The sequence below is a fragment of the Bombina bombina genome, chromosome 4, assembly GCF_027579735.1.
Source record: "Bombina bombina isolate aBomBom1 chromosome 4, aBomBom1.pri, whole genome shotgun sequence".
Taxonomy (NCBI): domain Eukaryota; kingdom Metazoa; phylum Chordata; class Amphibia; order Anura; family Bombinatoridae; genus Bombina; species Bombina bombina.
Genome location: NC_069502.1, coordinates 960,149,406 through 960,169,763, shown reverse-complemented (window position 1 = coordinate 960,169,763; position 20,358 = coordinate 960,149,406). Strand labels below are relative to the sequence as shown.

The window sequence follows — 20,358 nt, the reverse complement described above, 5'->3', positions numbered from 1 at the left end:
AAAAAGCAAAGAACATGTAAACATTGGGTATTTCTAAACTCAGGACAAAATTTAGAAACTATTTAGCATGGGTGTTTTTTAGTGGTTGTAGATATGTAACAGATTTTGGGGGTCAAAGTTAGAAAAAGTGTGTTTTTTTCAATTTTTCCTCATATTTTATAAATTATTTTATAGTAAATTATAAGATATGATGAAAATAATGGTATCTTTCGAAAGTCCATTTAGTGGCGAGAAAAACGGTATATAATATGTGTGGGTACAGTAAATGAGTAAGAGGAAAATTACAGCTAAACACAAACACCGCAAAAATGTAAAAATAGCCTTGGTCCCAAACGGACAGAAAATGGAAAAGTGCTGTGGTCATTAAGGGGTTAAAGGGACCCAATTTTTTTTCTTTTGTAATTCAGAAAGAGCATGCAATTTTAAGCAACTTTCTAATTTACTCCTATTATCAATTTTTCTTTGTTCTCTTGCTATCATTATTTGAAAAAGAAGGTATCTAAGCTTTTTTTTGGGTTCAGTACTCTGGACAGCACTTTTTTATTGGTGGATTAATTTATCCACCAATCAGCAAGGACAACCCAGGTTGTTCACCAAAAATGGGCCGGCATCTAAACTTACATTTTTGCATTTCAAATAAAGATACCATGAGAATGAAGAAAATTTGATAATAGGAGTAAATTAGAAAGTTGCTTAAAATTTCATGCTCAATCTGAATCACAAAAGAAAATTTTTGGGTACAGTGTCCCTTTAAGTTTTCCACATATTGATGTGTAGTAGCAGCATTTGCTAAGTTCTGGTCTGATGTATGGTATAGTAAATGTTGAGGTAGAACCATTCTTCTACCAGTCATCAATTCAAAAGGTGACATCTTAGTAGCAGTACTTGGGGTTGCTCTAAATGCCTTTAGGACTAGGGGTAATTTTACATAATTTACATTCTTCTACAAGCCCTTACCTGTTTCACGCACAAACTTTTTGAGTACTTTCACAATGGACTGGTTGTAACACTCTACACTGCCACTAGATTCTAAGATCTTCCTTACCACTTGGGGTTGCTCTTAATGCTTTTAGGACTAGGGGTAATTTTACATCATTTACATTCTTCTACAAGTCCTTACCTGTTTCACTCACAAACTTTTTGAGTATTTTCACAATGGACTGGTTGTAACACTCTACACCGCCACTAGATTCTAAGATCTTCCTTACCAATACAGTCATATGTAATATGGAGCTCTCTTTTAACCACTAGTATTTTCCACATTTTTGTCATCACTTCGCTAGTGAAGTGTGTCCCCCAATCGGATTCGATTTGTTGGGGTAAACTAAATCTGGAAAACACATAGTTAATGAGCAATGCTGCACATGTTTCAGTACTATAATTAGGTGCACTGATGCACTCTACCCATTTATTGAACAGACATGTTACTGTCAACATATATCTGTTACCTCTTGATGACCTAGTTACTGGGCCAATAAAATCAATTTGTATGTCTGACCAGGGCATTACCATCCCCCTTTTCTGCAATGGCGCTCTATGCGTTGGCACAGTGGGTTGGAACTGTGGACAGATTAAACAACCTTGACAGTAGGTTTGAACATCCTTCAACATATGTGGCCAAAAGGCATATTTACGCAATATTTCATATGTTAGTTTGGCACCACAATGACCAGATGTGGGAGCATCATGGGCATGTTGAAGCATGAGACCTCTGAACTGGGTAGGTATCACCCATTGTTGGATACCTGTTTTGGAGGTTCTAATTAACAAACCATACTGTAATTTGAATTGTGATTTCGACTTCATTAAGATTCTAAGATCTTCCTTACCAATACAGTTATCTTTTGAGATGGGGTTGTTTTCAGGGTTTTCTATATGTTTATAGAAAATACCTATAATGGGGTCTTATTTTTGACTAGTGATTAGGTCCTCACTAGGAGAATCCTGACTCCATTGTACCAGGTTAGGCTCATTCGTTTAGCCTGGTTTCTGGTAATGGTTTCTACATGAATAGCCATGAATAGCCCCCAATAAGTGGTCAATATTGAGGAGCTCTCGATTTATGGCTCCTTGCTTGGCTAAGGAATCTGCAAGATCATTGCCTTCCTTGTCAGAACCTTGAACTCTGGAATGACCCTTGGTCTTTTTCCAGTGTATGGTTAACCCATTGAAAACCACTAATTTATCAATCTTGCAGAACAATTTACCATGTTTGACTGGTTTGTTGTTAGTTTTCTGCATGCCATTTATTTTCCAAGTTGGCAGGTATTCAACCAAACTGTCACACACATATATCATCAATAATGATCACAAATTCATGTATTCCTTGTTTAACAGCCATTTCAATGTTTTTTAAAATAGCAGTGAGTTCTGCTAATTGACTGGATCTTTGTCAATGTTGAATCCTACAGAAGTATTTGGGAATCCGTTTGCCCAAACTACACCAATGCCAGCAACTAATCTGCGCTCATTATCAATAGTGGCATGGTAAGAACAACCATCAACATATACCCAAGGTAATGTTTGACAATGGTCCTCATTGTATATTTTATATGGGGAAAGCAACTGTTCCTCCAGGATATCATCTTCTATTAACTCTTCCCCAGGATCTTTAGCAGTACAGTCGTGGAGCTCTGCAAGCCCCTGTGCGACTGGATTCTTTTTCTTTTGCTTATAGCGAATTTCTAAAGGCCAGCCTTGTTAGGAAAGAGTCCAAGCTGTTATGCGGCTATCAGACAGGTTCCCATCTCTTATTCTCTCACTTTGCAAATATAGCAACGGCTGGAGGGCCGTTTCTACAATACTTTTCTCACCCTGTATGTAGCTGCAGAAATTTTGTAGAGCCCATACAGTAGATAAGAGGACTTTTTCGCAATCATTACATTTTATTTCTACTGGGGATAAAGTTTTGCTCACATAAGCAATAACATTTGCTTAAATTATTATGTTTTTGGTATAAAACAGCACTCATGCTTACATCTGTGTAACCTGTTTCTAAGTAGAAAGGTTTACCGCCTTCAGGGTAAGCTAAGCAAGGTGCTTGAGTGAGTTTTCTCTTCAGCTCCCTTATAGCTGTCTCTTGAGCCTCACTCCATTGCCATACTACATCCTTCCTTCTTTAGAAAATGTAGCAGTGTTTTAGCTAATTCTGCATAATTATCAATACATTTGCAAGAATACTTTGTCATACCCAGGAATGATCTTAATTACTTTGTTACTGGGGTTCTTAGAATTTATTATGGCTTCAACCTTTTTCTTCTGAGGATTTAACCCTTCATGGGTAACTTCATGTCCCAAGAGGTTTACACGGGTATGGCACCACTGAGCTGTTTGTAGGAACAATTTGACACCTGCCCTTTTAAGTTGGCTGAGGACATGTTTAAGTTCTGTGATGTGTTTTTCAAAGTCTGTACTTTTGATTAATACATCATCAACATAGGATAAGGTTCCTCTTTTTAGTGCATCAGACATAACCTTATGCATGAATACAACAAATTCATGTCCTGAATATATGTATCCAAACGGAAGCTGGAGGAATGCATATTGAACCTTTTGGAAGGAAAATACTAGCTTATACTGGTCTTCCTCATTTACCTTTTATGGTCCAATATCCCTGCGCACAATCAATGGCAGTGAAAATCATAGATCCCTGCATCTGGGCTAGGCACTGGTCAATGTATGGCACAGGCCAGCCAGACATGTACACTCGTTTTGTTTAGCCGTCTTAAGTCAGCACACAAACGGCATTGTCTATTGGGATTAAGAATACCTAGAATAGGATTATTATAAGAGCTGTGCACCTGTCTGATGATACCCCTTTCTTCCAAATTCATTATGATTTATGCTAGAGAATCATATGGCACTAAGGGAAGTCTGTATTGTTTAACAAATACAGGCGGTGCATTGGGATCTGTTTGAATTTTTGCAATGTGTAGGTCTGTAGTCCCACAGTCATAAGAACCCTAGCAAAAATATCCTTGTACTCCATCAAGAGTTCTCGTAGCTGTTGGCGTTAATCATCACTGGAACAGCCATTAGCTAAGGAGATTTGTTCTTTGACAATTTGCTGAAATCCTGGAAAAATTTCAGGCTGTCCTATCTCATAGGCCTTTTCAAGCCTAGAGGTGAGGTCCCCTTGATTATAATTTACATTTCCCCCATGATTCTGGATATTGGGGTATTCTTGCTCTATGATCGGTTGATCAAATACCAGGGAGGCTTCTTCAATTTTACAGATGCCTTCCTCTGAGCTGAAAGGGAAAATAGACTGAATTGTGAATAATCCTTCTGGCATGGATGCAAAGGATTGTTCTGTTAACTGTTCTTCAGTTAAGTACCTTTCAGGTATTAGCCCGAAAGTATTCTGGAATTTTAAAAGTATAATAACTGGATTCCAGAGCATATCCTATGGCAGTTCCCTTGGATAAGGTGGTATCCTGTGGGGTCATGTTATGCACAATAACATATATTGGAATAGTTTTAATATTTACCATAGGAGTATGGGTCATTGTTATACCCATATTTTGTATTCTCTGTTGGAGATTAAAGGGACACTGAACCCAAATATTTTTTTTTTGTAATTCAGAAAGAGCATGCAATTTTAAGCAACTTTCTAATTTACTCCTATTATCAATTTCTTCGTTCTCTTGCTATCATTATTTGAAAAAGAAGGCATCTAAGCTTTTTTTTTGTTTCAGTACTCTGGACAGCACTTTTTTATTGGTGGATGAATTTATCCACCAATCAGCAAGGACAACCCAGGTTGTTCACCAAAAATGGGCCGGCATCTAAATTTACATTCTTGCATTTCAAATAAAGATACCAAGAGAATGAAGAAAATTTGATAATAGGAGTAAATTAGAAAGTTGCTTAAAATTTCATGCTCAATCTGAATCACGAAAGAAAAATTTTGGGTACAGTGTCCCTTTAACTTCTGACCCCTGTATATGGCATTTGCCGGTTTGATTTCAGGGCTGCATTTTCATCCTGAAATATTTCAGGGTCCCCCTTTAACCTGCTCCAAAGGCAAGAGTTAATAATAATCAAATCTATTTTTTATGGCATATCTATGCAAGAGATCATTGCCAATATAAATTTGATTATAGGGATTATTCAAAACAAAAAAAAAGGTGTTTGGCTGATTTTTTAACTATGGAAATAGATAATAAACACTTAGCTATAATGTTATAGCTTTCAGAGTTATCATTTAGGTCATGGACCCAGTGATCTTGGGGAGAAAGATATTTAATCATTTTAGTATCTGTCATTTGTGCTAATAAGCCTTGGCTTATATAGCTAGCTTCCTGTTTTAAATTTATTTTAACATACTTGGTTTTTCCAAGGTCATGCACTTGCACATAAATCATCCTTAAGTTTCTCAATTTCTGCAAGGAATTGAGACTGATCGCCCCCTTTAGGGGATTTAGGATCTCCTTTGTGTAGAGATATGGTTAGGACATCACCGTCTAGGGAAATATTGGCTATTTTCCCAGGCAAAAATTTTATGGTATGACCATCAGAGCCACTTAGGGGAGCCTGATCATCTATTTGTAGGACAATTATTTCAGGTACAGAGCTATTCCTGAAATTAATTTTGACAGCATATGGGTTCTCTTCCACCACGTGTCATTTATGTCTGGTGTGAGGTATGCTAGACCGCTCATAATTAATAGGTCTTTTAACTTGTGACCAAATAATATTATTTATGCAATCAGTTATGGTACTTAATCGCTTAAGAAGGTCAATACCAATTATTAAACAATCATTTGGCAGATCCACTATAATGACAGTGTCTTATTACCCAGTTTCCCAGCTTTAGTTTTAGCCATGCAGTGCCCCAGACTTTGAGTCACCCCCAACACCTATTAATGAACCATCAAATTCACTGAGTTTACCTTACCTGTAAGATAAAATAGTTTATTGAGATCCAGTATCAATTAATCCCATTATAGGGTTGGTAACTGAATCCTGGAGCTCAGCTAATACATAATAAATCTCCTCAGTTTCTACCATTTCACACATAAAATTAGCATGTTTGCACATTTGTGGGCTTCGCCACAAATTACCTGAATCAGCCACGTTACCTGATATGGCATAATTCTTACCCACGTCTCCTTTGTATAGGGATAACATGTTTCCTGCGTATTGCGTCGCAGTCAGGGCTCCCTTCTCCAGGTGAGGATTGCCCTGCACGTCCACCTGTGGGAATAAGGCATAGGGAGAACTGCAAAAAAGGAGAATCATTCATATTTCCAGTCTGAGGACATCTGTCATCACAGTCAGGCCTTCTATTGCTGGGCTGTAGGGAGAGAATTTGATTAGTATCATTATTAACATTCATTATCCCCTTTGGTATTTTTCTCCCCCAGATGATATCTGAGTATTTATGCTTGTGTCTGTGGCGCACTGTTGGCCACTTTCGGTACCCCTAAAAAAAGGATTATTGGGTTGCTGAGCCGTAAGAGCTTGACTCAAATTAGCAAATTGTTTACATAATTGATTTAACTGCGTACTAAGTTGACCCACTTGATTGTACAAATTATTTCTACCTATGGGCTGATTTTTTGATGCCCCAGGGTAGTGATTCCTGGATTCTTGGTATCCCTCAGAATCATAGCTATTGTATCTATCTTGACGCGGTTGTCTTTGGTGCTCAACTTGTCCAGCAATAATATTCTGGGGTGCAATATTTTATTGGAGTGTCTGGTTATCATGAGAGTATCTGCACCTCTTAGGGTATCTACTTCTACGGGGATACCGATTTACTTTGTGGGTATTCGTCTCTTTGGGGATACCCATTTATCTGGGTATGCCCCCCATCTTGAGTATATTCCCTTCTATCAGCCTGCGGATTCTGCACCTCAGCCCTTGGTGGAGGAAGGGCAGACTCAAAACTTTGTGGGGAAGGCCGGTTTCCTCTGGCCACTTCCGCATAAGTTTTCTTTTTGGATTAAAAATTTAGGGAGCTAGGTGACACCCTAGTTTTGGCCAATACTTTAGGGTCGGGCCTTTGCTCTCTTTTAACCCCATGTTCATTGGTCTGCTAAATGGAGTATATGTCATGATCCGGTGTACATGCGCTCAGAACACAGACCCTCTGGGCAGTGGTAGGGATTTGGAGACACCGACCCCTGACCCGGGGAAGAGTATCCTGGACGTGGATAGATGAAATTCTGTGATTCATAGTTGCTAGAAGTTATTGAAGAATTAATGGAGAGTGCAATTATTTGTATACAATATGTTCTGGCTTCACTGTAAGTTATTATTAGTTAACAGGAGTAGCTGCAGGATTCAATGAGAGAAATGTATAGCAATGTGGAATGTACAGGCTTCAGAGTAAACAGGTTGAAGTTTGACACTTAGATGCAAACTAAGGTTTGTTGCAGGTTCACAGCATATAATATTATATAAGGTTGTATGTCAGAGTTAAGCACAAGTGATAAACAAGTTGCAAGTCTTAGGCATTAATTACTGTTTTGTGCATATATGTGCAAACCAAGGTTTGTTGCAGGTTCACAGTTCATAATATTTTGTAGAGCTGTATATCAGTATAAGCAGAGTAACACAAATGAGACAAGTTGTAAGTCTTAGGCATTAATTACTGTTTGTGCATATATATATGCAAACCAAGGTTTGTTACAGGTTCACAGTTCATAATATTATGTAGAGCTGTATATCAGTATAAGCAGAGTAACACAAATGAGACAAGTTGTAAGTCTTAGGCATTAATTACTGTTTGTGCATATATATGCAAGCCAAGGTTTGTTGCAGGTTCACAGTTCATAATATTATGTAGAGCTGTATATCAGTATAATCAGAGTTGCACAAGTGATGGACAAGTTACAAGTCTCAGGCATTAATTACTATTTGAGCATATATATGCAAACTAGGTTTGTTGCAGGATATTTCAGCAATGACAATTAGAAGCAGAGAAATAGTTATAAAGTCCTGAGTAAGATGATGTTATTGTAATTAGAGAGTGATGATAAGCAAAAGCATACTTGATTTATAATAAAGTTCAGAGTTTGTTAAGTAGCTGTGTCCAGGAAACAGAATGGGATTATTTTTGATACTTGCGGTTTGATTATATTTAGCATAGGTAATAGAAAATGCTGTATCTTGGAATAGTTGGTAAATTCATGCAGGTAACAGTCACAGATCTCAGTTGTTCAGGATCACAACTTCAAAGTTAATGCAAAGCACATTAGACCTGAGAAGGCTTAAAAAGAGGCTGAGGTAATCAGATGCATGAATGATTAATCAGGCAGGCAAGCAAGCTGAATGTAAATACTGCCCAAATGCAGCAGTCAGAGAAGGAAGTCTTAAAGGGATAGTGACATTAGGCTGAGATATGTTACAGTATAATTTTGTACTCTGATGAGCCAATCCAATGAACAGTTATCATTAAAGTCTCTAGCCAGATTTACTTTGATGTGTGAGGGTAATGCTTCATAAAATAAATTTACAAATTCTGAGCCTTCAGATTTGGGTTCGTTTTCCGCCATGCAGTAGGCTCCTTTTAGTGTAGAAAGGAATTTGATTGGGCTTTGATTTGCGCCACATTTCAAACTGTATACAGCTGCTTTTTCTGCGGTGGCGGTGCGATTCTGCCCGAACTCCCTTTTACACTATTGCTTTGTTTTAGTCCCAGAATGGATTTTCATATCTTTTAGTGAAGCAAAGAATTTGCGGTGTTTACCATCAAATACCCATGGCAGAAATTCAATTTTAGACTGCTCACTATTAACATTTAATATAAACAAAGCATTTTCATAGGCCTCTAAGTGATCGATTATAGAAATGGTCCCCCTTTTGGAGAATACAGGTACTGCATTGCTTAAGAATCTGAGGGGTGTCATACACCTTATGCGGTACATTTTGGGTTCTCCTAGGGACCCTATTAATTGGGCTGGAGCGCCCCCTATCTGTCCTATTTTTACTATGGGGAGATCCCTTTTGTGTATTATTATTATTATATGGGCTATCTAGGTAGCTGGCTCTGCCCTCTGACTCACTAGAAAAATTGCTCTCTTTCTCTAAAGTCTAGAAATTCCCTGAATTTAAAACATTAGGTGACTGCCTATTTGGAAAGTTTATTTCTGAGCAAATCGGGGTCCTCTCTATAAATCTTTCCCTAATGCTTTGTAGTTCACCTCTCACAAATTCTTTTAGGGCTTTCATAATCTCATTTTTATTCTCACTATTTTCATCACTAATGGAGGGGGGCTTATTAATGCTGAGTTGCTCATTTAAGCTTTTTATTTTAGGGATTCATTTTTCGTTATGTTTATCTAAGGCGGCCATGTCTTGTTTAAGTGTAACAATTTAATTTTGGGCTATTTCTAAATTTTCTTCGCATTTGTTTGATGAGCAAATTTCATCTCTTAGCTGCTGTAATTGGCATTCCTTTTCTATAATGCACATGGACAATTCGTCATTAATGCATATTATCAATGACCAAGATTTGATTATTTTCTCATCCCGCTTTTTAGCTCCCTTGCATTGGGTAATCTTTAATAATTCCTGGAAAAATTCATTTGTTTCTTTCCACATGTTAATAGGAATATTTTTGGCCTTAGTGGTAAGCGTATCAATATAATCAGTTAAAACACCCAAAACATTAAATCTATTTTTTTATCTGGCCGATAGCGTCCAATTAAGAGAGTCGGCCTTAGTGAGGGGCAATCGTGGAAAACAAATTTCAATACTGTGTACAGATTCAATTGAGTCACTAGACATTGTGATTTTAGCTCAGTATTTAACTTAAAGTGCTAATACAATTTTAACCAAAAATGTTTTTGATTTTACAATATCACCAATTTATTTTATTTTTTATATTAATTTCTACTTACTACAAAATATATTATATCAATATGATAAAGAATGATCTACAGCGGTGCCTCCAGTAAATGTTGATACGTCTCAAGAGTGTTCTCCAGTAATGTTGGTGTATTTATCAGCAGCAATTGCCACCAATGTGTTATGTATTGTAATTATGAATAATAATAATTTAAGCAGTATAAAACTATTGTCAGTGATATCTCCAATTAATATAGCAGAATTTTGTCAATACACTCCAGTAAGATGTTAAATCTCCGTAGTGTACCCTAAAATAACACTATTGAGGTGTCTATAAATTTCACAATATTATTATTAAAAATTAATATTTAGGGGGCGGAGCCTACAGTCGAAGCGGCAGGACATGTTTTTGAAGAGCTCCTGAATATATCTCCTATTTTCAGAGATGTATAACTATCTTGTACAACATAGAAGACTTGAAAGATACGGGAAAGCATTCCTAAACTCTGTACCTGACCTATGCTCTTCGACTAAACTGTTCAACTGTGCCATGATCTATACGACAAGTCCAGTGAGGCCTACTCTGCAGTCACGACACGGAGGAGTTGGGGCTACCGCATATTACCCCCCCAGATTCTGGGTTACAAGCTCAAATTGAAGCATCGGAACATTTTTCCTTCTCATACACTACAGTAGTATACCCAGCTGTTTGTGCTGAAGAATAAGCTTTTAGTTTATGAGCTTTTGTATTTGGGCCATTACTTCAGTTGGAGAACAGAATCCTATGATCGGAAAACATCAATATGGAGGCGACTGACATATGGGAGCAACGCATGCAATTTCTTCTAGACCAACAATTCTGTGAGTTAAAACAGTGCCTACAAAAACTGCTACATTCGTCGGTACAAAACCAGACACCGCAGTTGAAGTCTAACAGTTTAACCACTTCAAGGTCGGAAGGCAGATCCATTGATAGTGATCAGAAGGTTAGAATCAAAATATCATCGTATCAAATAGAGAGCCTGCAAACGCCACCCGCTATACTAAACACTCCTCAAAGTAAAAATAAAGCAGTAGATGGGACTCACTGCCACATCCTTGTGAAAGAAAGAGCTCTGGAAGGTAAAAATAGGGTTTACCCCGCTGTAAGTTCTGTGGCAATAGCACTGAACGTGCTGACAGTGCACGTGGGCGCAGATGGACAGAACCTCTTTAGCAAAGGTCTGGATGACTTGCTCTTATCGCATGGCTTCACTGTAATGCTTCGTATGTTCACCTTAGACGCAGCAGGAATAGGATAGATGCTGCCTGGCCTCAGCGTTCTTATGGTAACTCATTGCGATGAGAAACTTCTCTATGGGAACATTCTTTTGAGCCTGATATACCACAGCGAGACTTTACCAAGATATATTGTGGTTTTATTAATATGCGGGGGGACCCTTTGTTAATTGATATTTATATGCGATTGGACATTATGTGAGATAAAAAGTTATTGCCTTATGTACATAATTCTGTCAAGCATATTTTTGTAGCTAAATACTCTTTCCTTTTACATAGGATCACCAATGTTGCCGTATGGTTATGGATCTAATTGCCTGTGTAGTTTGCACCACCATTAGTTTTATTCTCTTTGAATGCTAAGCCACATCGGTACCTATTTCTTTTATGCCATATATTTGTGGGTGCCTAAGTTAATAACTGTAGCTGTTCCGTAGTTGTGTGTAGGGAGATATGGTCCTATAAAGTAAATGCCTCAAAGTGCATGCCATGCTACACACCTGTAGTTAGTCTTAAGATTTAGTACCTGATAGCTTATATTTTGTTCAATATCTACCTCCAGGTTCCTCATAAACCTAAATTAAGTGTCCCATGTCTTTATTCAGAGGACGCTCCTATATTCCTACCCTAGTTTTTATGCAATATATGTTGATATGAACATCTTAATGAGATACCTGCGCTAATATTTTAACTTTTACTGGGTCCCCCAATTTCGCTTTGTTAGCGGCCGAGACAGGGCGAGATTTTTTGTTGGTGTTATATCCTCCCCAAATTGATACTTAAGGTATCCTACTAGACAGTAAATTTTACTTGCAAACTGTTTGACCTATATTATGGACTGGATGTTAAGTATTGATTATATTACCATGCTCTCTATTAATATGTGGCTTCATGAATGCGTGTTTATACAAGGTTAAATATATATGTGTTGGCGTCTATATTGTATATATATTTCAGCTACGGTAACATGGATCCTTACACATAAGTATATAGATATAAGATGGTTATCTAGTGGCTCTTGTCCCCTAAGCTAGCAGTTTAGTTATATATTTATATCATCTGCAATGTTGTGTATAAGAATGTTGAAAAGTTTTATATATATTTACAGTTCTTAAGCTGCACAGGATGGTTTATGTGTATAGCACCGCTACTTAGTTGTGTTATATTGCTCTTGGGTTCCTAAACTTTTAACTTGGATATATACATCAGACTTTATTTAGCTATACGTGTTTACAAGTATGATGTATTAAATCACCTTTATTCCCTAGGTATACCAGTCATTTTACAATAGATTGACCCCCACTGCATAAGTCTATCTTGTAAACAAATGGAACCTTTATTCTTAGACCAGTTTCTCTAAACTACTATACTCCTTTTAAGCCTTCTGTACTATGTTAAGCTCCGCTTACCCTCACCATCTAGCTTACTGGTTAAGCTTAGGGGCACAGACCCCATATGTCACTCCCTAATCTGAGTTTAAGTGTGATTATTCATAGAAGCTATTGATATACCCCCTCCCTATTATTTAATATGAGGTATTGTTTCTATAGGCCCTTACCCCTGTATTATGGCAACTATATGAGTAAAGTCAACAATTGTGACGTGATATTATAATTTATTATAGGTTGTTTAGATACGAATATCACAATGTTTATTTCTGGGACTGGGCTAAATATGTCCTTGATTCTTTTATTCGGTTGTTTATAAATGTCATACAGATGCCAACATTTGTGTACATGACTTATAAGTATGAAAGATTCTATACTGTATGTAATTTGTTTGCAATTACCTCAAGAAAAACCTTTTTAAAAAAAAAATAAAAGAAATAAACTATGCATTCAAATAGGCTCCCTGAAAAAAAAAAAATAAAAAAAAAAAAATTAATCTCAATATAAAATATTTCTAATTCTAATCAGTTAATCTTTATATTGACTTTATTTATGTAGTAACTGAATATCACCTATGACCAGTTATATTGATCAATTTATCAATACAATATTAAAATATAAAGCAGGCTATAGAGATATTTAGATTAATTACTATTTCTATAAATTAAACTTAAAGGGACATAATACTCATATGCTAAATCACTTGAAACTGATGCAGTATAACTGTAAAAAGCTGACAGGAAAATATCACCTGAGCATCTCTATGTAACAAAGGAAGATATTTTACTTCACAATCTCCTCAGCTCACCAGAGTAAGCCCTGTGTTAAAAATGTATCCTTCAGCTGCTGTCCAGCTTCAGGTAAAAAAAAATGAAGAAATGAACAGCAGCCAATCATCATCAACAGTGCTGAGGTCATGAACTCTTTTACTGTGATCTCATGAGATTTGACTTAACTTTCATGAGATTTCATAGTAAGCTTCCTTAAACTAAATAGGGAAATAACATGAGTGTGCATGAGGCTCACTTCCTTGTAGACATGTGCATGGCGTAAAAGTTGGTTCGGATCGATTCGGATTTTTTCGCATTTCGGTTCGGATCGATTCAAATTCGGAAAAATTTGAATCAATTCGGTTTGGATTCATTTCGGATTAATTCGGATTCGAATAAATTCGGATGGATTTGGTTTGATTCGGAAATTCGGAATTTCGGTAAGTGTTAGGTGGGATTAGACTAGTATTATGTACTGTATATTAGGTGTAACCCATAGCAAAGTGATATAACCTAATATACTGTACAATACTAGTGTAATCCATGGCCATCCGAATCTACCGAATAAATCCAAACTTATTCGTATTTATTCAGTAGATTCGGCACTATTTTAATTCGGAAATTCGAATCGATCCGAATTTTACGAATTTGGCCGAATTTCCGAATCGATCCGAAACGAATCACACATTTCTACTTCCTTGCCTGTCCTGGGACAGGCATACTGATTTTCTGCTTAAAGTCCTTTGCAATGGGGTTTGAATACTTAGGACATTTTGAGGTAAAATATCTTTCTTTTTTACATAGAGATGTTCAAGTGATATTTTCTAGTCGGCTTATTACAGCTATGCTGCATCGATTTCAAGTGTTTCAACATTTGGGTATCATGGTCCTTTAACTCAAAATTAATCACTTAACAAATATCACACATCAATTTTACAAGAACAATTTGTATTTAGCCAGAAATATTAACCAATTCAATATATAGTTTATTTAACAAAGTTATATCCAAATCTCACAGTAAACTCTTAACTCCCACAAATCTAATGAAATTTCCGGGGAGTACAATTCACTATTTTACCCAATAATAGTCTTATATTACTTTAAATAATCAACCATAGTTTTACACAAATTTATCAACTCAACATATACCACCTAATATAGCATTAAATAGTTACAACTTGGCCACAATTGTAAATGCAATTTCTAAAATATATCACAGTAACTCAATCAAATTTATAAATATTAATGCTTGACCCTTTTCTTAATAATAATTGACTTAGCGCTAGCTTATTTAATATATGAAATACACTGGTCTATTTAATACTAGCGTTGCAACTATAAAGTACCTCTTTTAATACCAGCTTCAATTAAACTACAGCAATAAACAATAAAAATATAACATCATCAAACAGCTTAATACATTACAAATAAACCAATTTGAGAGTTCAATATTCCAGATATTTCTTATGGTCATACATGAAGGTATCACTATTTTGCAAAAGTAAAGGTCACAGAGTATCTCTCTTACCCAAAGAGAGTTTTCCAGCCAGGATTCAGAGAAAGTAGGCCCCAAACGGTGTGTATCTCTGTTTTACAAAGTGAGTCTGTCTCCTCTTGCATTGTGTGAAAGCCTATATCAGTGATAGACCACTCCTTCATTCTCTAATCTCTCCCACCTCTCTTTTTCTCTCTCTCCCCCTCTCTTTTGCGCTCTCTCGCCGCTCTTTTGATCTCTCACTCTCCACTCTCTTTTGCTCTCTCTCTCCCCTCTCTTTTGCTCTCTCTCTCCCCCCTCTTTTGCTCTCTCTCTCTCTCCTCCCTCTTTCGCTCTGTCTCCCCCCTTTTTTGCTCTCTCTCCCCCCTCTTTTGCGCTCTCCCCCCCCTCTCTTTTGTGCTCTCCCCCCCCCCTCTCTTTTGTGCTCTCCCCCCCCTCTCTTTTGTGCTCTCCCCCCCCCCCTCTCTTTTGTGCTCTCCCCCCCCCCCTCTCTTTTGTGCTCTCCCCCCCCCCCCCTCTCTTTTGTGCTCTCCCCCCCCCCTCTCTTTTGTGCTCTCCCCCCCCCCCCCTCTCTTTTGTGCTCTCCCCCCCCCCTCTCTTTTGTGCTCTATCTCTCCCCCTTCTCTTTTGCGCTCTCTCTCCCCCTCTTTTGCACTCTCTCTCTTCCCCCTCTCCGCAGTGTGCACTCCTCTGCTGTTCAAGGCCAGGTATGTTTGTCCTCTGCAGTCTCTACTGCGCATGACTGCATCTGACTAACATACCTGGCCTTTTATTATATTGGATATATATATATATATATATATATATATATATATATATATATATATATATATATATATTTATTTATTTTTTATTTTATTTGAAGTCATTCCACATGTCTTTATAATGTTTAAGTGTATGGACTTTTTTCTATGATTATAGTCATCGGACAATTTATTTAATATGTATTAATTTCCTCTCAGTGGCTTATTAGATTCCTGGAATAAAGAAAATGCTGTTTATTCTGAAATACAGTCAAATATTTTAAATTCACCAATACAGCTACCCACTCAATACAGCAGACACTTATCTAATATAGTATATCAGGTATAAGGTACATCTCCCAGACATATATATATATATATATTATTTTTTAATACAATCTGAGTATTTTAACTATATGAGACTTAAGCACAAGTCATTTCATATGAGATTTAGCCTCCCATATGCTGGCATCTGAGCTATCACCTTTCCAGACAAGGATTGTGTATTCAAGAGTTGCAGGAATTACAGTGTCTAATAAGGTATACCAAAGCGCCAACTATACGAAGGCTGGGTCTGGACCTAATGCAATATTGTCAAACGATTACAATAAACAATTTATTGAGTACACAAATAAGTTAAAAACATGGATCCATGTATAAACAATCAAATTTATACAACAATAATAGCTAAATGAATAGTTAAAACAAATAGTTATGTAACGGATATAGCATTTAAAATTGTGCAAACATTGCTCTTAAAAATATTCATAAAAAATTCCAAATTTAGTATAAGGCTCACAACAGAAATTCAACTTTGTGTTTACCATATACACATACACAAATTTGTACAGCAATAATAGCTAAATGAATAGTTAAAACAAATAGTTAAATAGCAGATATGGCATTTAAAATTGTGCAAACAATGCTCTTAAAAAATATTCCTAAAAAATTCCAAATTAAGTATAAGGCTCACAACAAAAATTCAACTTTGTGTTTACCACATACACATAATAGGTGAAATATATTAGTCAGTTATATAATATTATCTAACCAATAATGTTCTCGATTCTATGCAAGACTAAATATTGCCAATAGTGACTAATGTGTAAGGCTCTGAGTAAGACCTTTAACTGTGTGTTTACAAAAAGTTGTGTGCAAAAATTAGTGTACAAAAGATATTAATGGTCAAAAAATAGGTTGATCTTCAAAAAACGTGAATTAAGAACAAAGATTGTGAAAAATGAAAAACCAAAAATTTACAAAAACATTGTGGTGTGTTCCAATAGTAACTTATATAAATGTAAATAATAGTCCAAAAAATAGTCCAACAGTGAAAACTTAATAGAAAAAATAATCTAACAATAAATTATAATAAGTAGTGTGTCTCTTTAAGAAAAAACAATAATCCTTAAAGTGTTGTGAATCCTAACAGCAATAGTTATGGTGATTTTCCAAGTATTTTATACTGAATAGCAGTGTCAGTACTTGCTAGCCGTTTTCCAACCCAAAATTCTATCTTCTTGGCAAATATTTTGTTATAATCCCTGGATGATCCTTCTGTAAAAGAAAGATATGATGGTGTAGATTGTTTTTAGATCAATAGAAAATGAAATTGTGCTTACCAGTCGACATGTTTCGGTCACAAAGAGACCTTTATCAAGACTGGTTTTATGGTGTTAGTAGTGGTCTTTTTATACCAGACTGATTGCTGGCCATAAAATTGTGGAACAGGAAGTGTTTGTTAAGCACTTCCTGTTTTACTGACCTTAAATGTGTGTTTAAAATATACAGCTTATAGTTTAAAAATTTGTGATTAAAAAATCCATTATAATACATTTAGATGGTATCCTTATTTTGTCAAGCTCTATCTGCATCTGATCATTTTTATTCAGAGAAAATACAAATTCCTATGTTAGAATACAGTGTAATGATAGGTGTCTATTCTAAATTTGAAAAAAGATTTGAGGATAGTTTATCTGATAGTTTTTCTATGATTATATATCGCATTAATCAGGGCTAATATCTCTCCAGATAAGACACTACTAGTATAGAGGTCACTTTCCCACTCGATTGGATATTTATGTTAAACAAATAAAGGTTGTTTAATATTTCTACACCACCATCTGGTTCCCATACGTTTCTGTTCCACTTAAAACCTATTGAGGTTTCACCTTGTTTGTATAGAAAACAAAAAAACATTTCTCTTTATTCTGGATAATAATTCACACCTCAGCACTATAGCAAAATCCAGTATATAGAAGACAACAATATAACACCATTAGGAATATTGTAAGGGATATATAATCAGCATAGATTGTGTAATAAGTAAAAGATGAAACTAGCAAGTCCGTCCTTTATATAGAATATGTCTTGTTTCCGCTTTTTATTCTCTTAGATTAGCAAGCATATGTAAAAATTGGCATCTAGAAATGACATCTAAAAATGACACCTTAACATATACGCTAAAATGGCTTTATTATGACAGATAAGGGAATGTTTTAACAACATTCCAACTACTATCCAATGAAATTGAGCCTATTATACACACCCCTGCCGCATCCAATAGAAACCAAGCCCCTACTGAGATTATACCCAATAGAAACAGCTGAAAAACGGCTTGGAGATGACAGTAAACTCTCTTTCTGATCAAATCATGATGAGAAATAGGGCTAATACAGAAATGTCTACAGCCACACTGCCTTTAATGCACCTGATCCCGTCTGATCTTGGAAGTTAAGCAGGGCCAGGCCTGGTCAGTACCTGGATGGGAGACCGCCTGGGAACACCAGTTGCGGTAGGAATTTTTTTTTTTTTAAATAATAGGTATGAAGTCATAACTAAAAAGGCTGGGTTTGTATATATATTTTTCCAAATCTGGAACACTGTATTCTAACATAGGAATTTTTGTATTTTCTCTGAATAAAAATGATCAGATGCAGATAGAGCTTGACAAAATAAGGATACCATATAAATGTATTATAATGGATTTTTAAATCACAAATTTTTAAACTATAAGCTGTATATTTTAAACACACATTTAAGGTCAGTAAAACAGGAAGTGCTTAACAAACACTTCCTGTTCCACAATTTTATGGCCAGCAATCAGTCTGGTATAAAAAGACCACTACTAACACCATAAAACCAGTCTTGATAAAGGTCTCTTTGTGACCGAAACACGTCGACTGGTAAGCACAATTTCATTTTCTATTGATCTAAAAACAATCTACACCATCATATCTTTCTTTTACAGAAGGATCATCCAGGGATTATAACAAAATATTTGCCAAGAAGATAGAATTTTGGGTTGGAAAACGGCTAGCAAGTACTGACACTGCTATTCAGTATAAAATACTTGGAAAATCACCATAACTATTGCTGTTAGGATTCACAACACTTTAAGGATTATTGTTTTTTCTTAAAGAGACACACTACTTATTATAATTTATTGTTGGATTATTTTTTCTATTAAGTTTTCACTGTTGGACTATTTTTTGGACTATTATTTACATTTATATAAGTTACTATTGGAACACACCACAATGTTTTTGTAAATTTTTGGTTTTTCATTTTTCACAATCTTTGTTCTTAATTCACGTTTTTTGAAGATCAACCTATTTTTTGACCATTAATATCTTTTGTACACTAATTTTTGCACACAACTTTTTTGATACACATTCTTTACATTGGCTTATTGCTGTCACAATATTTTTTTACTTGACAATGCGTATGTGGTAAACACACAGTTAAAGGTCTTACTCAGAGCCTTACACATTAGTCACTATTGGCAATATTTAGTCTTGCATAGAATCGAGAACATTATTGGTTAGATAATATTATATAACTGACTAATATATTTCACCTATTATGTGTATGTGGTAAACACAAAGTTGAATTTTTGTTGTGAGCCTTATACTTAATTTGGAATTTTTTAGGAATATTTTTTAAGAGCATTGTTTGCACAATTTTAAATGCCATATCTGCTATTTAACTATTTGTTTTAACTATTCATTTAATTATTATTGCTGTACAAATTTGTGTATGTGTATATGGTAAACACAAAGTTGAATTTCTGTTGTGAGCCTTATACTAAATTTGGAATTTTTTATGAATATTTTTAAGAGCAATGTTTGCACAATTTTAAATGCTATATCCGTTACATAACTATTTGTTTTAACTATTCATTTAGCTATTATTGTTGTATAAATTTGATTGTTTATACATGGATCCATGTTTTTAACTTATTTGTGTACTCAATACATTGTTTATTGTAATCGTTTGACAATATTGCATTAGGTCCAGACCCAGCCTTCGTATAGTTGGCGCTTTGGTATACCTTATTAGTTTCATCTTTCCATTTTGACAACTAGGTGTCAAATTATCAAAGCCAGAGGTCTTATTTAGTAGGCGCTAGGTGTACTCCACTATCGGAATTACAGTGTCTTGTTTATACATACGTAGTGTAAATTACCTGCTTTCCTGAAGATTCTGATCTTCAAACATGAGTCCAGACCTGTGTCTGCTGTCCACAGGGGTTCCTGTGATCTAGGTAACAGGTTTATCTTGTTTGAAAAGATCTAATCTCATTAAGCGATAAGGTAAAGAATTTTTTGATGCTTCTACTTTCTAGTTGGGGGACAAATGTTCTCTTTGTAGTTTTGGGACATCTTGTCTTTGGTCACCTCAGGCATCCTGAAATGTATGCTAATCAGTATGGGGGTTTTGTGTCACCCATTTCAGGCCATTTACAAATGCTGTATCATTACAGATGACGAGACATTTTTATATCAGATGATATATATGAATTAAAGGGACACTGTACCCAAAAATTTTCTTTCGTGATTCAGATAAAGCATGAACTTTTAAGCAACTTTCTAATTTATTCCTAT

General features: G+C 35.7%; 1 protein-coding gene and 1 pseudogene across 1 annotated transcript in view; both read left to right on the top strand.

Moving 5' to 3' along the window:
* CST7 (cystatin F) overlaps positions 1-20,358 on the top strand; it is an 82,906-nt gene that overhangs the window by 29,999 nt on the left and 32,549 nt on the right. The gene's annotated exons all lie outside the window — the stretch shown is intronic.
* On the top strand, positions 18,155-18,273 carry LOC128658372 (uncharacterized; annotated as a pseudogene).